This window comes from Vicugna pacos, chromosome 4, assembly GCF_048564905.1.
Source record: "Vicugna pacos chromosome 4, VicPac4, whole genome shotgun sequence".
NCBI lineage: Eukaryota > Metazoa > Chordata > Mammalia > Artiodactyla > Camelidae > Vicugna > Vicugna pacos.
The window spans coordinates 24,974,874-24,991,982 of NC_132990.1; the positions used below are offsets into that span (position 1 = coordinate 24,974,874).

The following is a 17,109-nucleotide window of genomic DNA, read 5'->3' on the forward strand; positions in this document are numbered from 1 at the left end:
GTGGTGAGAGTTGGCATCCTTTTCTTTTTCTTGATCTTAGAGGAAAAGCTTTCAGCTTTTCACCGAGTATGATGTTTTTGTGGGCTTGTCATATATGGTCTTTATTATGTTGAAGTACGTTCCCTCTTATACCCAGTTTGTTGAGAGTTTTTATCATGAATAGTTGTTGAATTTTGTCAAGTGCTTTTCTATATTTATTGAGATGATTATATGATGTTTATCCTTTGGTTAATGTAGTATATTTGATTGATTTGCAGATGTCGAAGGGTCTTTGTATCCCTGGAATTAAATCCCACTTGATCATGATGTAGGATCCTTTTAATGTATTGTTGAATTTGGTTTGCTAATATTTTATAGAAGATTTTTGCATCTGTGTTCATCAGGGATATTGGCCTGTAATTTTCTTTTTTTTAATGTTGTTTTTTTTCACTATCACAGTAATGCTGACCTTATAAAATATTTTTGTAAGTGTCCCCTCCTCTTCAGTTTTTTTTTTTTAATTTGAGAACAATTAGTGTTATTTCTTCTTTAAATATTTGGTAGAATTCATCCATGAAGCTTTTTGGCCCTGGAATTTTCTCTTTTGGGAGTTTTGACTACTGATTTAGTCTCCTTACTAGTGATTGATCTGTTCAGATTTTCAGATGTTCTGTTTCTTAATGATTCATTGTTGGTAGGTTCTTTGTTTCTAAGACTGTATCAGTTTCTTCTAGGTTGTCCAATTTGTTGGTATATAATTTTTCATAGTAATCTCTTATGATCCTTTGTATTTTTGTTGTACCAGTTGCAATGTCTTCTCTTTTATTTCTGATTTTACTTATTTGAGTTTTTGCTCTCTCTTTTCTTATTGTGTATAGCTAAAGGTTTGTGTATTTTGTTTATCTTTTCAAAAAACCATGCTTTAGTTTCCTTGATCTTTTCTGTTGGTCTTTTTAGTTTCACTTATTTCTACTCAGATCTTTGTATTTTCCTTCTTTCTACTAACTTTTGCCTTGCTTTGGCCTCCTTTTTCTAGTTCCTTGAGATAAAGTTGGGCTGTTTGAGATCTTTCTTTTCTCCTAATGTAGGAATTTATAGCTATGAACTTCCCTCAGAACTGCTTTTGCTGCATCCAATGAGTTGTAATATGATGTATTTCCATTTTCATTTGCCCCTAGATATTTTTTGACATCTGTTTTGATTTCTTCTTTGACCCATTGGTTGTCTAGTAGTATGTTGTTTAATCTCCACATATTTGTGAATTTTCAGTTTTCTTATAATTGATTTCCAGTTTTATACCATTGTGGTTGGAAAAGATGCTTGGTATGATTTCAGTCTTTTTAAAACTACTAAGATTTATTTTGTGCCCAAACATACGATTTACCTTGGATGATGTTTCATGTGCACTTGAGAAACTATGTATTCTGCTAATGTTGGATGGAATGTTCTTTAAATGTCTGTTAAGTCCATCGGATCTAATGTGTAGTTAAAGTCCAGTGTTTTCCTTACTGATTTTCTGTCTGGATGATCTATCCTGTTGAAACTGAGATATTAAAGACCCCTATTATTACTATATTGCTATTTATTTATCCCTCAAGTCTCTTAACATTTACTTTATGTATTTAGGCACTCCTATGTTACATGCATCATATTTATAAATATACCCTCTTGTTGGCTTGACCTCTTTATCGTTATGTATTGACTTTCTTTGTCTCTTATTACAGTCATTGGCTTAAAGTCTGTTTTGTCTAAGTATAACTACATATGCTTTCTTTTGATTTTCATTTGCATGGAATATCTTTTCCCATCCCTTCAGTTTCAATTTTTGTGTCCTAAAAGCTGAAGTGAATCTCTTGTAGGCACAGTATGATTTGGTCTTTTTTTTTTTTTACCATTCAGCCATTCTCTGCTTTTAATTGGAGAATTTAGTCCATTTACATTTAAAGTAATTATTGATTGGTATGGACTTATTATTGCCATTTTTAAAGTTGTTTTCTGGCTCTTTTGTAATTCCTTTGTTCTCTTCTTCTTCCCTTGCTTTCTTCCTTTGTGATTTGGTGATTTTCTTTTAGTGGTGTGCCTTAAGTGTAAGATTCACTCAGCTAGTTTCTGGATTTCTTTCAAAGGGAATTACTCCATGCTTAACAGTAGATTCTTTGTGTCTGTGGGAAGAATTGAGTTCAGGAGCCTTCCCTGTTGCCATCTTGGACCAGAACTCCTATGATTTCTTTTGGTCTTTGTATTTAACAGGTGTTCTGTGATGTGCTTCATTGTTGTTTTCTCTGTATTTTTCCTGTTTGAGAGTTTATATAACTTCTTGAATCTGTGGCTTGATGACATTCTTAAGTTATGATCATTTCTTTGCTTGTGTCACTTCAAATATTACTTTTGCCCAACTTTTTCTTTTGCATTTCTGGGATTCTAATTACGTTCACATGACATCCCACTGCGCTACATAACTTTTTGCAGTCTTTTCTGAATTTTCCTTTTTTTCCTCCCTCTGTATTTCAGGCTGGATATTTTCTACTGACTCCTTTTCTGGTTTACCAATCAACTCTTCTACTCTGTTTAATCTACTGTCCCACACTTCTGTTGAATTTATTAATTCAGTTATTATATTTTTTTATTGTCAGAGTTTCTCTTTGATTTTTTTTCATAGATCACTTCTCTGGTGAAATTCTTAATTTGTCATCTAAATTTTGGACATTTGATCAAAGTTATTTTAATGTTTATGCCTGATAACTCCAGTAGTGAGATCTACTTGTGGGTCTGTTTCTACTGACTTTTTTTTTTTCTTCTTTTTCTTAGTTTCCATATATTTGGTCCTTTCTTCTGATATATCTGATAAATTTTGTTAGATACTGGGCATTTTATATGACAAATTGTGGAAGATCTGGTTGATGCTTTTTTTTTTCAAGATAACAATTGACTTCTTTTTTTTGGACAGTCAATAGGAGAAGGCTCATCTTGATCCAATCAAAGATTTGTATGATAAATATTTCTAAAGCAAAATAACAGAACATTGGTCTTAAAACAGCTGTTCTTTTGAAGATGACATTTACTGCATTTATTGAGATTTTGTAAAGATTTATGATTACTGGGTTTTGTCTTCATGAAAGACTAGTTTCAGTTTGTCTTTTCTCTTCTGATGTAGCCTTTCAGGAGTTTCTCAGCTGGAAAATTCAGTGTTTACTGTGAATTTTGCCTTCTCCTTATTGTTTCCCCAGCTCTGTGAGATTACAGAAAGCTCTGAGCCTCCAGTTCTATTTGATCTTTCATACAGTACTGATTATGAATCAGCAAATGCCTTAAGACAAGAAGCAGTGCAAAATGTAAGACTCACCTTAATGCATTTCTGTCCTTTCTGGGATCTTGGCCCTTTAAGTCTTGGCTAGTTTGGCTTCATTCCAGAACTTGGCTTTAATAAATAGCTTATTAATTTATCAAGTAATTGGATTTTTTATCTGGCTTTTAGTAGTGTTCTTATTGGGAGAGTTTGTCTCATACAATCTCTTCCCTCTTAGGTGTCATTGGCAGTAATACTTTGTTTAAAAATTTCTTCCGAAGTGATTTTAATCATTGCTGCCTAACTACAAAATTCCAGAAGAGAGAACAGTCTTGTCATAAACTATGTAAATAATATCCTGTGGATACTCTTGTAATCAAAAGATTTGAGAACTCTTGTGCTGTAGAGAATGGGAGACTTGTGCTGGACTTTATAGTATTGGTAGAGATTAACCAGGTGCAGAGATGAAGAAGTCATTGATGGACAAGAGAATAACAAAAGACTTAAGGCAGCTAATTGGAAAAAGTGGTTTTAAGGTCATATTTGTTCTAAGTTACTAATAAACTGTATAGCAAATATTTTTAAGGCTAAGTAATAGAAAATTGCCCTTACTACAGCAGTTTTTTTGGTGATGACGTTTATTGTATTGTTTTATAAAGGTAGAAAATTACCAGTAATTTCAATATGGAAGTCACCACCATGACCACTGGTATTTAAAAAAAACGTTTCATAGTGGAATAGTCTCCAAACAGTCCTGCTCCATCAGTTTTTTCCTAATTTCTTACCTGTCTGTCATTTTCCTCTGAAACAAACAAGCAAAGAAACTATATCCAGCTTTTCATTTTGTGTGTAAAGTTGTCCAGATAGTATCATAAACTTTGTTCATAAACCTTGCTACTCTTTCTGTTATTTGGGGTATGGTATAAAGATGCTCAAATATCCCTGATTGTCTTTCAGTATTGTATTAATGATTACTGTGCATCTTCCTTGTGGAGAAAATAGTACAGATAAAGTGTGCCGTGGGCTTTGACCCTGTGTTCCTCGGTCAGCCAGAGGAAGTGAAATCTTTAGTCTGCATTTTTCTTTATACCCTTTCAGGTAGATAGATGGCAGCATAGTATCTTTTCTGGACCATCTTTCAATTCTAAAGCTGAGTGCTTATTCTCTGGGTGGGAAAAGAGTTAACAACTCTTTAGGTTTTTGTCCTCCCCCCCTTTTTTTTAAGGTGAAATGTTTATTCATTAAATAAGAGAAAAAATGGATTGACTTTTTAACTTGGTGGTGATGTCACTTAACCTGTATTTAGTAGAAAAACTGGTACATGAATGGTTAAGCACATAGAAAGAGAGTTGAGGGAAAGCAGGCTGTTCACAAACTCCGGGAAATAAAGGATTTGGGGCCCTGATTTTCTTCCCATTTCTGTCTTCTCTTGGCTTTCTCTTTTCAGGGTGGTGCTTTCTGTGCTGGACTGTTTTAATTGCTTTGCAATAGCCCCATTGTTTTTGAGAGTAACTTAATGCTTTTTAGATTTCTTCTTAATCTTTACTTTAAAAATACTACCTATCATGGACTTTCAAGGATTTATGTGTTCTTCCTATGTGAAGTTTTGAGGAAATACTTTAATATATCTTTCATTTGGGAAAGAAGGTAATAATGGGTATAGGAGATAAGGAATTTATTCATCATGAATCAATGCCCAAAATAAGGATTTATTTTTGTGCTGTAAATACTGATTCATATTCTTAGTCTTACACTAAAGAAGTCCTACAAGCCTAAGAAGAATTAGTATTAACCATTTTCTTTATAAATAGTAACTAAAAAAACTTGTAATTCTCAGTTAATATTAAAACAAAAATAGCTAGAAAAATTACAAATTTAAGTAGTAGGCCTCTCTCTAAATAAAAGGGGATAAATTAAACATTTTTAGTTAGAATCACAGAATCCAAAATTAATAAAGATTACAAACTTTGAGATATTTGGAAAAGTTTTTCAAAAGTCAGCTGTCAAATTAGTTTGACCATCATTTATATTTATCATGCCAACATAATGTTAAATTTTACTTAAAATCCTATTGAGACTAATGTCTTGCTTTAAGTAGTTATTGGGATGAAAATCATTTTAAAGATTTCAAAACCTGTAGATTAGGTAATGATTTAGCATTTTAAATGAATGAAATAGATGAATGTTAAAGAAAGTGAATTTTCTTTGGCCAAGGTCTGTATTTGACTATTTTTCACATAGTTATTTTAAATGTTTATAGCCAAATACTTGGTCATTTGGCATATTATTAAATTATGACAGTGTACTTTATTTTATTTTATGTTAGTTATTTACCAAAACCAATGTTAGAAAATTATAGCATTTTGATTAAATGTGAAGGAAGCTATAAATTATAATTATAGAGTATACTTTCTAAAGTTTATTATTTACTGATCCGTGCGTATTTCATTAGTAATATGTTTTGTGAGTTTTACTTACATTATTCTGGATTTGTAAACATTTGATTAGTGGAAAATGTCAACTCATTTAAAATATCCTTGAGAGGATAAGTAATATTGTTTCTGTTGTACAGAAAAGGTACTGAGATTCAGAGAGGTCCAATAACTTGTCTAACCCAAGAATTACCACTTGGCAGAGGTATGATTTGGGCCTGTTTCTGTCTGTCCCTAAGTCAACGTACTTTCTGTAGTACCAAATCTGCTATTAACACCTTCTGCATTTGTTTCCTGAGGACATTTTTAGCAGATTAAAAAAAATGCTTAAGCATCACAAAATTTCTTCTTTAGAGAAAGTTCATTGAATCTCCTGATTGGTAAATTTTTACTTTGCTGTTTTAATTTTTAATTGAGACAACTCATTTTTAGTAATTTATCTAATATAAAGATCATCAAAATATGTCTTTATAGTAGTTAAAATATTTTTTAAAATATGTGCCTACTGACAGTCACATATTGTAGGCAATACTGTCTCTCTGTTGCCTTGCTACATGAGAAAATAGGAGGTTATTTAATAAAAAATCAAGTTTTTAAATTTTAAATAAAAAATTTGTAGCTATTAGTGTAGAGATTATGCATCTAATCGTTTGTGGCATACCATTTTAGTTCTAAAGTTACATCTTTTAAATTTTTTTAAATGGAGCAGATTCAGACAATTTCCAATTGATTCTTTTATACTTATTTTTATATGAAAGGCAAAAATTAATGTACTAACTGCATTTCAGGCAATGGGGAGAGTGACAGGAGAAGCTACAGGGATGGAAGGGAGAGAATTTCAATAAAAGACATGCTGCCAATATTCAGAAGAGGGAAATAAATAATGTTTAGAAGTCCAGCCAACTCTTCAGCTGGGAAGATACATTATTATTATTCCAATTAGCTCCTATCTAATAGTGTTGCTACGGATTTGATGTCTGATAGAACCATGCCACAGAATTATTTGCATAGCTTTTTGGCTAACAAAGAATAGAAATAGCCAGAAGACTTGGTTGCAAGTAGCTTGGAATATTAGTAAATCTCTTTATAATTTATTTTAATCTTTTTATATAATCAATCCTAAAGAATCCTGAGTACTTCTGTTATTTATTGCTATTTTAAAAAATAATTTAGACTGTACTCAATATTTATATAAAGTCATTTATTGTGGTCACTTTAGAATGAGTAAAATTGATGAAATGTATGTTTAGTTTGTTTTTGGCAAGGATAGTCATGAAGAGCCAAGAATAGTGTGGAATTCAGATAAATATGAACTGAAAATTATTTTAATGCTAGTATGCAGGTAATTTGGTGTTTCTGTCCCTGTATCCTGAAACGCTAGTGAAGGTGTCATCCCTGGTAAAATTTTTCTTTCCTTTTAATTAATTTTCTTTCTTTTCTTTCTTTCCTTCCTTTTCTTTTCCTTCCTTTTCTTTTTTCTTTTCTTTTCTTTCTTTTCTTTTCTTTTCTTTCTTTCTTTCTTTCTTTCTTTCTTTCTTTCTTTCTTTCTTTCGACTTGGAAGGTATGATGTCAGATTATATCATTAGTTTATATTTGTAGAAAAAAATGAGAGTACCTTGTTATTCTAAAAACTGTCACTTCTGTATGTCAGTATATCCATGTGCTTTTAGGAACAGATGGAACAAAGAAACCTTGTGCTACATCTTGACCTTGCCCTGCAGTGCGAGGTCTACAGAATATATATCCACATTAAATTTTACATAGCTAATTATTTATGAATATTATTGCATTTAGCATAAAGATTTAGCAGTTTTATTTCTCTCTAAGAGTGTTTTGGTCACCCTGGCAGCAATTTATTATCTCACTTGTCTTTTGCTTTTGTCAAACACTATAGCACTGTATTAAATGGTAAATGTAGCAAGAAAATACGTTATCTTGTTTTCTTATTGAATTGTTCCAACTTTTTCTAGAGTTTTTACTGCTGAAACAGGGAAAGACAGACAGAATGATTTAAGTGGAGTATTTTACCCTCAGCCATGAATCTGGTAGTCAGGTGCCTGTGAAATTTGCTCTCTAAGAAAGCTGCATTTATGTATGTATCAAAATTTAGTGTGTAATTCTGAACACTCAATGATAGCCATGAGTTAGGTATGAATAGTAATTTTTTTCATTTACATATTAATTTCCATTAGGATTTAACAGGACTGAAAAAAGTACATTTTACCTGGGGTCTGGGGGTGAGAGAGAGATACACAGAATAGTCCTGTAATTTCTTTTCTGTATTTTTTAATATAATGATGAAACTTAAGATGAGGCCCATTCCAAGAAGTGCTGATAAGCATGGATGTGATAAAATTTTACTTTATGTAAGAGTTTGTCATATGAACCTAATTTCAGCATGTGAAATTGGTTTTTTAGCCATTTTGAAAATTCACATCTGTATACTTTAGATATCTTAGTTGTGGTCTAAGCTACAGGCTACCTCCACTTTTGAAAAAACAGAGAGAACAAACCCTTCCAGTAGTACAGCGAGGGGAGGAGGGAGATTTTGCCTCTCCTCCTTGCCCACATGACATTGGTAATGAAATTTGGAGACGTTTTGGTGGTGTAGAGGACAGTGATGCTGCTAGACATTCTACAGTGCATTGGACCATCCCCCACGTGGAAGGATGATCCGGCTCAAAGTACAGTAGTGCTGAGGTTGAGAAACTCCTCGGTAGGAGGAAGATCACAAATACCTCACATGTTAATTTTCAGACTAGTCTCATAAAAACACTGAAAACTACTTATAAATAAAAATTACTTCCTACTGATTAATATAAGACTATTATCATTTTATATATAAAATTTTATTCATAAAACAGTTACTTTAAAAATTATGAACTCTTATTAAATCATTTAAGCAATATTTATTGAGTGCCTGCTATGTGCACTGGTGCCTGTTCTAGGCTCTGAGGATGCAGCAGTGAATGTAACAAAGTTCCTGCATTAATTAAGGAGCTTACATTCTAGTTGGGGGAGAAAGGCAATAAACAAATACATGGTGTACAAGATCAGTATTATGTAGTGTAATAAAACTGGATAAGGAATAGAAAGTAGTGACTGATGGATGATATAGTCAAGGAAGGCCTTTCTCATAGTGACACTTGAGCAGAGATCAGCAAGTCACTGATACTGGAAGAAAAAGCATTCCTGTGAGAAGAAAGAATCAATGTCAAGGCTCAGCTGGGAGTATGCTTGACATTTTCAAGGAACGGTAAGGAGGCCAGGGTATCCTGAGCTGAGTGACTTAGGGAGAGAGTAGAAGGAGATGAATTGGGAGGAGTGAGGGCTGGGTTGGAGGTGGAGACTTTGTTTTGTTAGGGTGTTTAATGCTTGGGACTTTGGAAGCTACTGAAGTGTTCCGAGCAAAGTTACCCAAACTCATTTACATTGTAGAAAGAAAACTGATTGCTAGGAAGAATAAATTTAGGGACAAGGATGGCAGCAGGAAGACTAGTTACTCATGATTAAAATATAGTTCAAACAAGAGATGATTTTGGGCATGGTGGAAGTGTTGAGAAGTGGTACTTGGTAGTTTAAGAGCTAACAGGATTTGGTGATGATTCGGTGGTGGGATGTAAGATAGAAAGTGACAAGCTGAGGATGATTGCAAGGTTTCGTGTCCTGAACAACTGGAAGAATAGACATAGCTTTTTCTGAGATGGAGACACCTAGAGGAAGAGTAGGTTTTAGGAAAAAGTTACAGATTTTCATTTTATTCATGTTTACTTTAAAGTGCCTATTCAACATCCATGAAAAGTTAAGTAGACAGATGTAGGAGTCTGGATTTCAGTAGGGTGGTCTGAGCTAGATATATGAATTGAGACCTTTAGGCATAAAAATGGTATTTAAAGCCATGAGACATGGATAAATAAATGTACATGCATGAATAAATATCAGATGGAGATAAATACTCTAAAAAAATAAAATAGACCAGGGGGATAGGGGATGCTTGGATTCTCTGTAGTTTGGTCAAGAAATGAGCAAGCGGGCCCTGGTAAAAATAAGCAAATGGGTCTCTGATAACATGATATTTAAGCAGAGACCTGAAGAAAGTAAGGGAGTAGACATATGGATGTCCGGGGAAAGATACCCCATATCTTTGCTGGAAGAACTGATGTAGCAGCCCTGACGTGGGAGTTTGCATGGTATGGGAAATAGCAAAGAAATCAATGTAGTTGGGTCAGAGTGATCCAGGAAGAAAGCGGTAGAAGGCAGCAGAAAGCCGGTCTGACTCCGCCTCTTTTTTTTTTTTTTTTTGCCTCTTTCTCTTACATCCTTTTCTATAACTTATTTGACATTTTTTTGTCTCTCCTTTGCAGGCCATCTGTAACTAAATTTTATTTTTCATTTTGCTGTATGTATTTTGAAAGAGCTCTGTTTCTATTCTAAAATTAAGAAAATATTTTTATATTTTATATTTCATGATCACAACTCTGTTTTTACTGTAATTTTATTTTTTTAATTGTTTTTAAACTTTTTTTTATTGAGTTAGTCATTTTACAATGTTGTGTCGAATTCCAGTGTAGAGCACAATTTTTCAGTTATACATGAACATACATACATTCATTGTCACATTCTCTTTCACTGTGAGCCACCACAAGATCGTGTATATATTTCCCTGTGCTACACAGTACAATCTTGTTTATATATAATTTTATTTTCATACCATTTATATTATAAAATAGAATACACATACATAGAAGTGCACAAAAATAAAAACATACAGTTCAGTGAATTATGGCCAAACCTCTTTGAGCAATATTTACAAGATTTATTCTTTTTGTTATGTTAATTACAGTTATTTTCATTGCTATGCACATTGCTACAAATATTCATAGTATTTCATTTCATATAAAATAGTTTATACGTCCATTCTACTGCTGGACATTTACATTGTTTCTGGTTTGGGGCTGCTGCAAGTCATGCTGCCAGCAGCAGCCTTGTTCACATCTCTTGCTGTACTTGTGTGTGTGTTTCACTCGGATGTGCTGCTGGAAGTGGCAGTGTTCAAAGGTTATGTGTATGTTCCTTTAGATACTGTTAAAGTTTTCCAAAGCGGCGGTACCAATTCAGAATCCCCACTAGTAGAGTGTGTAAAAGTTCAGGTTACTTCAGAGCCTCACTAATACTCGTTTAAGTCTTAAAGTTTGCCATTTTGGTGGGGATGAGTAGTACTTCATTGTGTTTTAATTTGCATTTTTCCAGTGACTGAAGTTATCAAGCCCTTTTTGTATGTTTGCCAGTCATATGAATAGCCTATTTGGTGCAGTGGGTCTGTTAAAATTATTTTGCCTATTTGGTAGGGGGTTATTTGACTTTTTTCCCTCTGTTAATTTTAGGATGTTTTAGATTTGAGTCCTTTTTGATAATGTATGTTGTAAATATCTTCTCTTTGGCTAAACTTTTCACTCCCTTAATGCCATGTTTGATGAACAGAAGTTTTCAGCTTTAATATATTCCAGCTTATCCAGTTTTTCCCTTTCTGGTTAGTGCTTTTGGGGTTCAGTTTAAGAAGTATTTTTCTATCCCCAGTCCTCATTGTAATTATCCTGCGTTGTACTCAAGTATTATATTTTTCAAATCTCCTCATGGAATTGATTTTTGTGATTTTTATGAGGATGGGGATTAGGATTTCATGTTTTCACAGATGGATATCCAATTGATTCAGCACCACTGCTTGAAAAGATTGTTCTTTCCACTCTGCTGTGCAGTACCATCTTTGTCATAAAGCAAGAGCCATGTACGTATGTGTATCTGTTTCTGGTTCTTTTCTAGTCCATTGGTCTATTTATCTGTCCTTGTGGTTGTACCATGTTGTTATAACTGTAGTTTTATAATAAATCTTATTATCCAGTAAAGGAGTGTTTCTCAGCCCCCCTTTTTTCATTATTATTGCTTCCCTTAGGAGCATTTTTAGTCATTTTCTTCCCTTCTCTCTGTGAAGTTAAATACTAAGGGGTAAGATTTGTCAGGTAGAATTAATTTGTGTACAGCTACAAATCACTCTAATAACTAAGATTTTTTCCCCTAAGAACTGGTTTTCTCCCTCCTGGGGGTGACGCTATCCCTATTGAGAATGCATGCGGTGGAACAAATCTTCTACCTTGTTCTTTTTATATAGGAGTGGTGTGCTATCCTTTGTATTTGTTTTTCCAGTGGAATTTAGAAACAGCTTACTTAGCAATTTACAAATCAAAACAAAGTAAAAAACTCCTACCAGTAGATTTTTATTGGGATTGTATTAATTCTGTGCATCACTTAACATCTTTACATCACTGAGTTTCCTGATCATAAGCATGGTATAGCAGCTGGAAAGATGGGTAGTCCTATAATCATGAGTGAGTAGTTAAAATTTTTCTGAAAAGAATATTCACAGATTTACTGATGAGTTCTAACTCTATGTATATATGAAAGGAAACAATAATTCCAGTCTCAAGAAAGCTCTTCAAAAGAATGGAAAAAGAGGAAATTCTCCCCAACTCATTTTATGTGTATTGCATATGTTCGATACATAACCTATCAAGGATAACAAGAGAAAGAAAGAAAATTAGACACTAGTCTGATTATAAACATAAACAACCCCTAAACAAAATTTTCACAAAGTGAATCTGATTATATATAACCAGCCTGATTAAGTTGAGTTTATCTTTGGAATGAAAGGTTGTTTTTATGTTAGAAAATCAGTCAGTATCTGTTACCACATTAACAGATTAGGGAAAAAAATTTGTGTGAAGACAGTGTATGTATCAGTGTATGGAAAACAAAGATGAAAATCAGCCTCGTTCATGTTATAAACTCTTAGCAGACTAGAGCTAGAGAACTTTTTTTAATGACATAGAAGATTCCAAAAAAAAAAAAAACAAATCCAAAACCCAAACAACCAAAAACCATACACAAAACACAACACAACAACTATATAGCATGCTTAATTATGAAATGTTCACCTAGTTCCCTCCAGGTCGAGAGACAAAGCGTTGGCGCTTGCGATGCCCCCACCAGCATTGTTACTGAATGTAGTGCTAGGAGTTCTAGTCAATGCAGTGAGGGGGCAAGAGAAAGAAAGAAACGGTGGAACTGCTGAAATAAATAAAACCGGCATTACACTTAGATGGTATGACTGTGCAAATAATCTATCCATAGATTCTTTTGGATTTTTAAGAAAAGTTTGAGGTGTGACTATAAAACAGTATTTTCAAAAATCAACACCATATGCTAACCAACAACACTTACACAGTGTAATTAATAGCAAAACTGTATGTAATAGAATTAAGAAACTAAATTCCTAAATTAAATCTGACAAAAAACAGACCTCTTGGAGGAAAATTGTGATGCCTAATGAGAGAATATGTGTGTATGTCAGAGTATGTTGTAACTTGAAATCTAATTTTAAAATTTTAATGGAAATACAAATTGCAGTTGACCTTTGAACAGCACAGATTCAGACTGCATAGGTCCACTTCCGTGTGGATGTTTTTCCATGGTAAATGCAGTGCCACATGGTCCATGGTTGGTTGAATGCACTGATGCAGAGGAACCAGGGATGTGGAGGGCCTACTGCAAGTTATATACAGATTATCCCCACGTTGCTAAAGGGACAAGCGTATCTAGAATAACCCAGACATTCTTCTTTTGTTGAAGTAATTAATTTACAGGATTGTATTATTTTCAGGTGTACAACGTAGCGATTCAATATTTTATAGATTGTACTCTATTTAAATGTATTACAAAATAACGACTGCATTTCCCTGTGCTGTACAATGTATTCTTGCTGCTCATCTATTTTATACACAGTAGTTTGTATCTCTTAATCCCTTACCAAGACATTCCTGAAAAAGAACAAGATGGGATGACTTGGCCTCCTAGGTATGGAGAGTTACTACAAAGCCATAGTAACTAAGACGTGCTCACTGGTACAGGGATAGCCAAATCAGAGAACAGAATAGAGAGCCCACATCGGACTCACACACATACGGACACTACTTCTGATCACTGAGGAAAGGACAGCTTTTTAGATAAACTGTCCTGGAGCGATGGGGGACCTTTATAGTAAAAGGCAATTCAGAACCCTGTGTTTCATTGTACACAAAAGAATAAACATTAATTCCAGGTGGATTAATAAGCTGAATGTGAAAGGTAAAACTATAAAGCTTTTAAAAGCTTTAGAAGATAATATAGGAGGTTGTTATTATCACGTCAGAGTTGGGAAAGATTTCTTAAAGAGGAAATAAAAAGCACAGTAAGAAAAGATGGATAAATTGGACTACATTAAAATGAAGAACTTGGGGTTATCAAAAGATGCCATGACGAGAATGAGAAAGTAGACTCCGAGCAGAAGATAATTGTAACATGCAGCTGAAATATGGTAGTGTCCAAATGTCTGAAGAATGAATCAACAACCTTTATCTTTAAGGTGCGGATAAGGGAGAAGATGTGATGGGGAAGAAATACACTGAGGCAAGCCTTTGTATGGTTTCAAATGTTTGCATTCTCTTCTCTAAACTGAACTTGTGTTTTATGCATTTATCTATAAATAAGCACGTTTCTTAAAAAAATGGGAAGAAATGAAAATGTTAAAGAAATATAGTTATTGTAATAGTTTTCTAGGGCTGACATAACAAAATTCTACAGAGTGGGGGCCTTAAACAACAGAAATTCATTTTCTTATGCTTCTGGAGGCCAGTAGTCCAAGGTCACGCTGTCAGCAGATTTGGTTTCTCTGGAGGCCTCTCTCCTGGCTTGCAGAAGCCACCTTGTCATTGTGTCCTCACGTAGCCTTTCCTCTGTGCTTGAGCATCTGAGGTGGTTCCTTGTGTTTCTAAATTTTCTCTTGTAAGGATACCAGTCAGACTGAATTAGTGCTCACTCAAGGGCCGCATTTTAACTTAATCTTTTTAAAGGCCCTGTCTCCAGATGCTGTCACATTCTGAAGTACTGGAGGGTTAGGACTTCAACATATGAATTTTTGGAAAGACACAGTTTAGCTATAACACTGGTTATGTGGTAAAGAACTTGAATAGTAAACGGGTAGTTGTGATTTAGATAAAATTTCCCAAGCCAATTTTTGGATTCAAAAAGTGCTATATCTAAAAAAATTCTAAGATAAAAATAAAGATGTTGTGCTCTGGAGAACTGTGTTAAATCATTCAAAATACAGATTTAGTACTGATGTTAAGTATGTGTGTACAGTTGGAATACATTTGTTTTTGAAAATGTAAGAATGATAAAAAGTAATTTCTAAAGTATTTTACTCTTTTACACAAATATTCTTACACATAAATGTATATAGCCAAGTGAATAATGTAAGCAGTTCTTTTAGTCTCATCTTCATCCCTAAAATTTATGAATTCTAGTTGGCAGAAATTTAAAAAAATCTTTTCACCAGAGGAAAAGAAGATGCATTTATTTGGTCATATATGACATAGATCTTGACTGACAGTGGGGTTACACCCTCATAAACCCATCCTAAATTGCAATTATCCTAAGTTGCACCATCTTAAAGTTGAAAAATCGTAAGACGAACCATTGTAAATTGGGGACCATCTGTATTTTTATTATAGTAAGCTCTACAATATATAACACAGTGTGTGCATTCCTAAAATTCTCCCCACTATGCAAAGTCATACAATGAAAAACCACAGAGCTTGTGGGAAAATGAAGGCACAACAGGCAACAGTTTTATCAGTGACACTTAAAGAGTAGGAACCTAATGAATATAGCACAGTTTGATACATGTTAACTAGTTAAGAAATACACTGTAATGAACATTGCACTTCACCTTAAAAGAAACATGGAAGTTTTCTTGTGGAAGTGGGCGTGGGAAGGGTTGCATTACGTGAGTTATTATGAAGTGATGTAGTGAGGGGCGTGTGGAATTGGAGGGGATATCGTACACCAGATGTGGATGAGTGTGGCTCACAACACATGTAACAGATTGAGGTCGCTGGTAGATGTTTGAGGGTATGTTTTGTGTATTCCTGTATGGCTTGGTTTAGCTGGGTGAAGTTTTTATTGTTCATCTAGATAAAATCAAGCATAAGCAAACACAAAATTCTTGTTATCCTGAAATTGTTGCTTAATGTATCAATCATGTTGAAACATATTTGTGTTTTCAAAAAGCATTATAGCATAACTTACTGTATTTCATTTTTTATGTATCCATAGCCTCATCTTTACATGTTTTGTAAGGATTCTCCGTTAGGCTCTTTTTACTGAAGTTTTGAAATGACAGCCTAATATGTGACTATTACATAACACCTTGAATGTCTTGGTGAATTTTAAGTTTTCCCTGGCTAATAAATTGAGTAGTTTGGATGTGGAATCAGAGTTTTGGCTTGAGTCTGGTGATCACTGTGCTACACAGAAAAGCATCAGTTCTTTCGTTTTAAACAAGCTCATTGTGTTCAGTGACCTCCCTGTTTCTGGTATTGCTACCAGGATACTTTTAAGCCTTAACCTGAATCAGTATTTAAAAATGTGGGTGGTTATGGTTATGTTTTGGGATCCTTCCCATTCATTTATTGCTTTTTATCCACTGTGGCTATGTTATCCTGAAGCTTAGCAGCAAACAGGTTTCCACAGGTCTTTGTTCTTTCACTGTCTCTCCCTTGGTCTGTCTGCTTGGAAACAGTGAGGGTAAGTGAAGTGGTTTCTCCGTGTTTTCCTGTCCTTCTCCCAGTTTCTTTGGATCACACTGAAGACCCTCGTTTTTATGCCCTGGGCCAGAAAATCAGTTTTCCCTCACAGCATTTCCATTTCTTCCTCCTGTCTAGGCCTGCCTTTATGTTTCTGTCCTCCTCTAGGCACGCATCCCTGTTAAAGCATGTATCACATTGTTTGGGAGTTCTGCAAAATTGGTCTCTCTCTCTAAATGAACTGTATACTTCTTGAGGACACAGACCATGTCTTGATAATTTTTACATTTCTACTACATAGCACAGTGTTTGGCAGTGGTAGTTGGGTGAGTGGATGGATGGATGAAGTGGGCTTGAAAAGAGCTGTCCATCCTATTATCTTTGTTTTCCCCCTCATTTTGACTAAACAACATAATCTCTAGGCATCTTGGCCTCTTGAACTTCAATACTATGAATCAGGCTTGTGCATTTAAGCTTTTTAGTGGTACCATAATAAAATATCCTTTGTTTTTGTTTTTGCTCAAAAGAGTACATGAGCATGGCTAATTTGCAACCTTAGGACTGAGTTTTTCTGACAGTTGGATAGTAAAATCCTATTTTTCAGCTTTCTACTATGAATTAAGAGCAATTATTTTTGAAATTTTCCAATACTTATATACTGATTGAGTGGAGTAAACTCAAAGGGAAGAGATTAGTTCTTCTAAGATAATAAGGAAAAATGTTATGGCTCAATTC

General features: G+C 34.1%; 1 protein-coding gene across 4 annotated transcripts in view; it reads left to right on the forward strand.

Moving 5' to 3' along the window:
* ZDHHC21 (zDHHC palmitoyltransferase 21) overlaps positions 1-17,109 on the forward strand; it is a 69,022-nt gene that overhangs the window by 31,398 nt on the left and 20,515 nt on the right. The gene's annotated exons all lie outside the window — the stretch shown is intronic.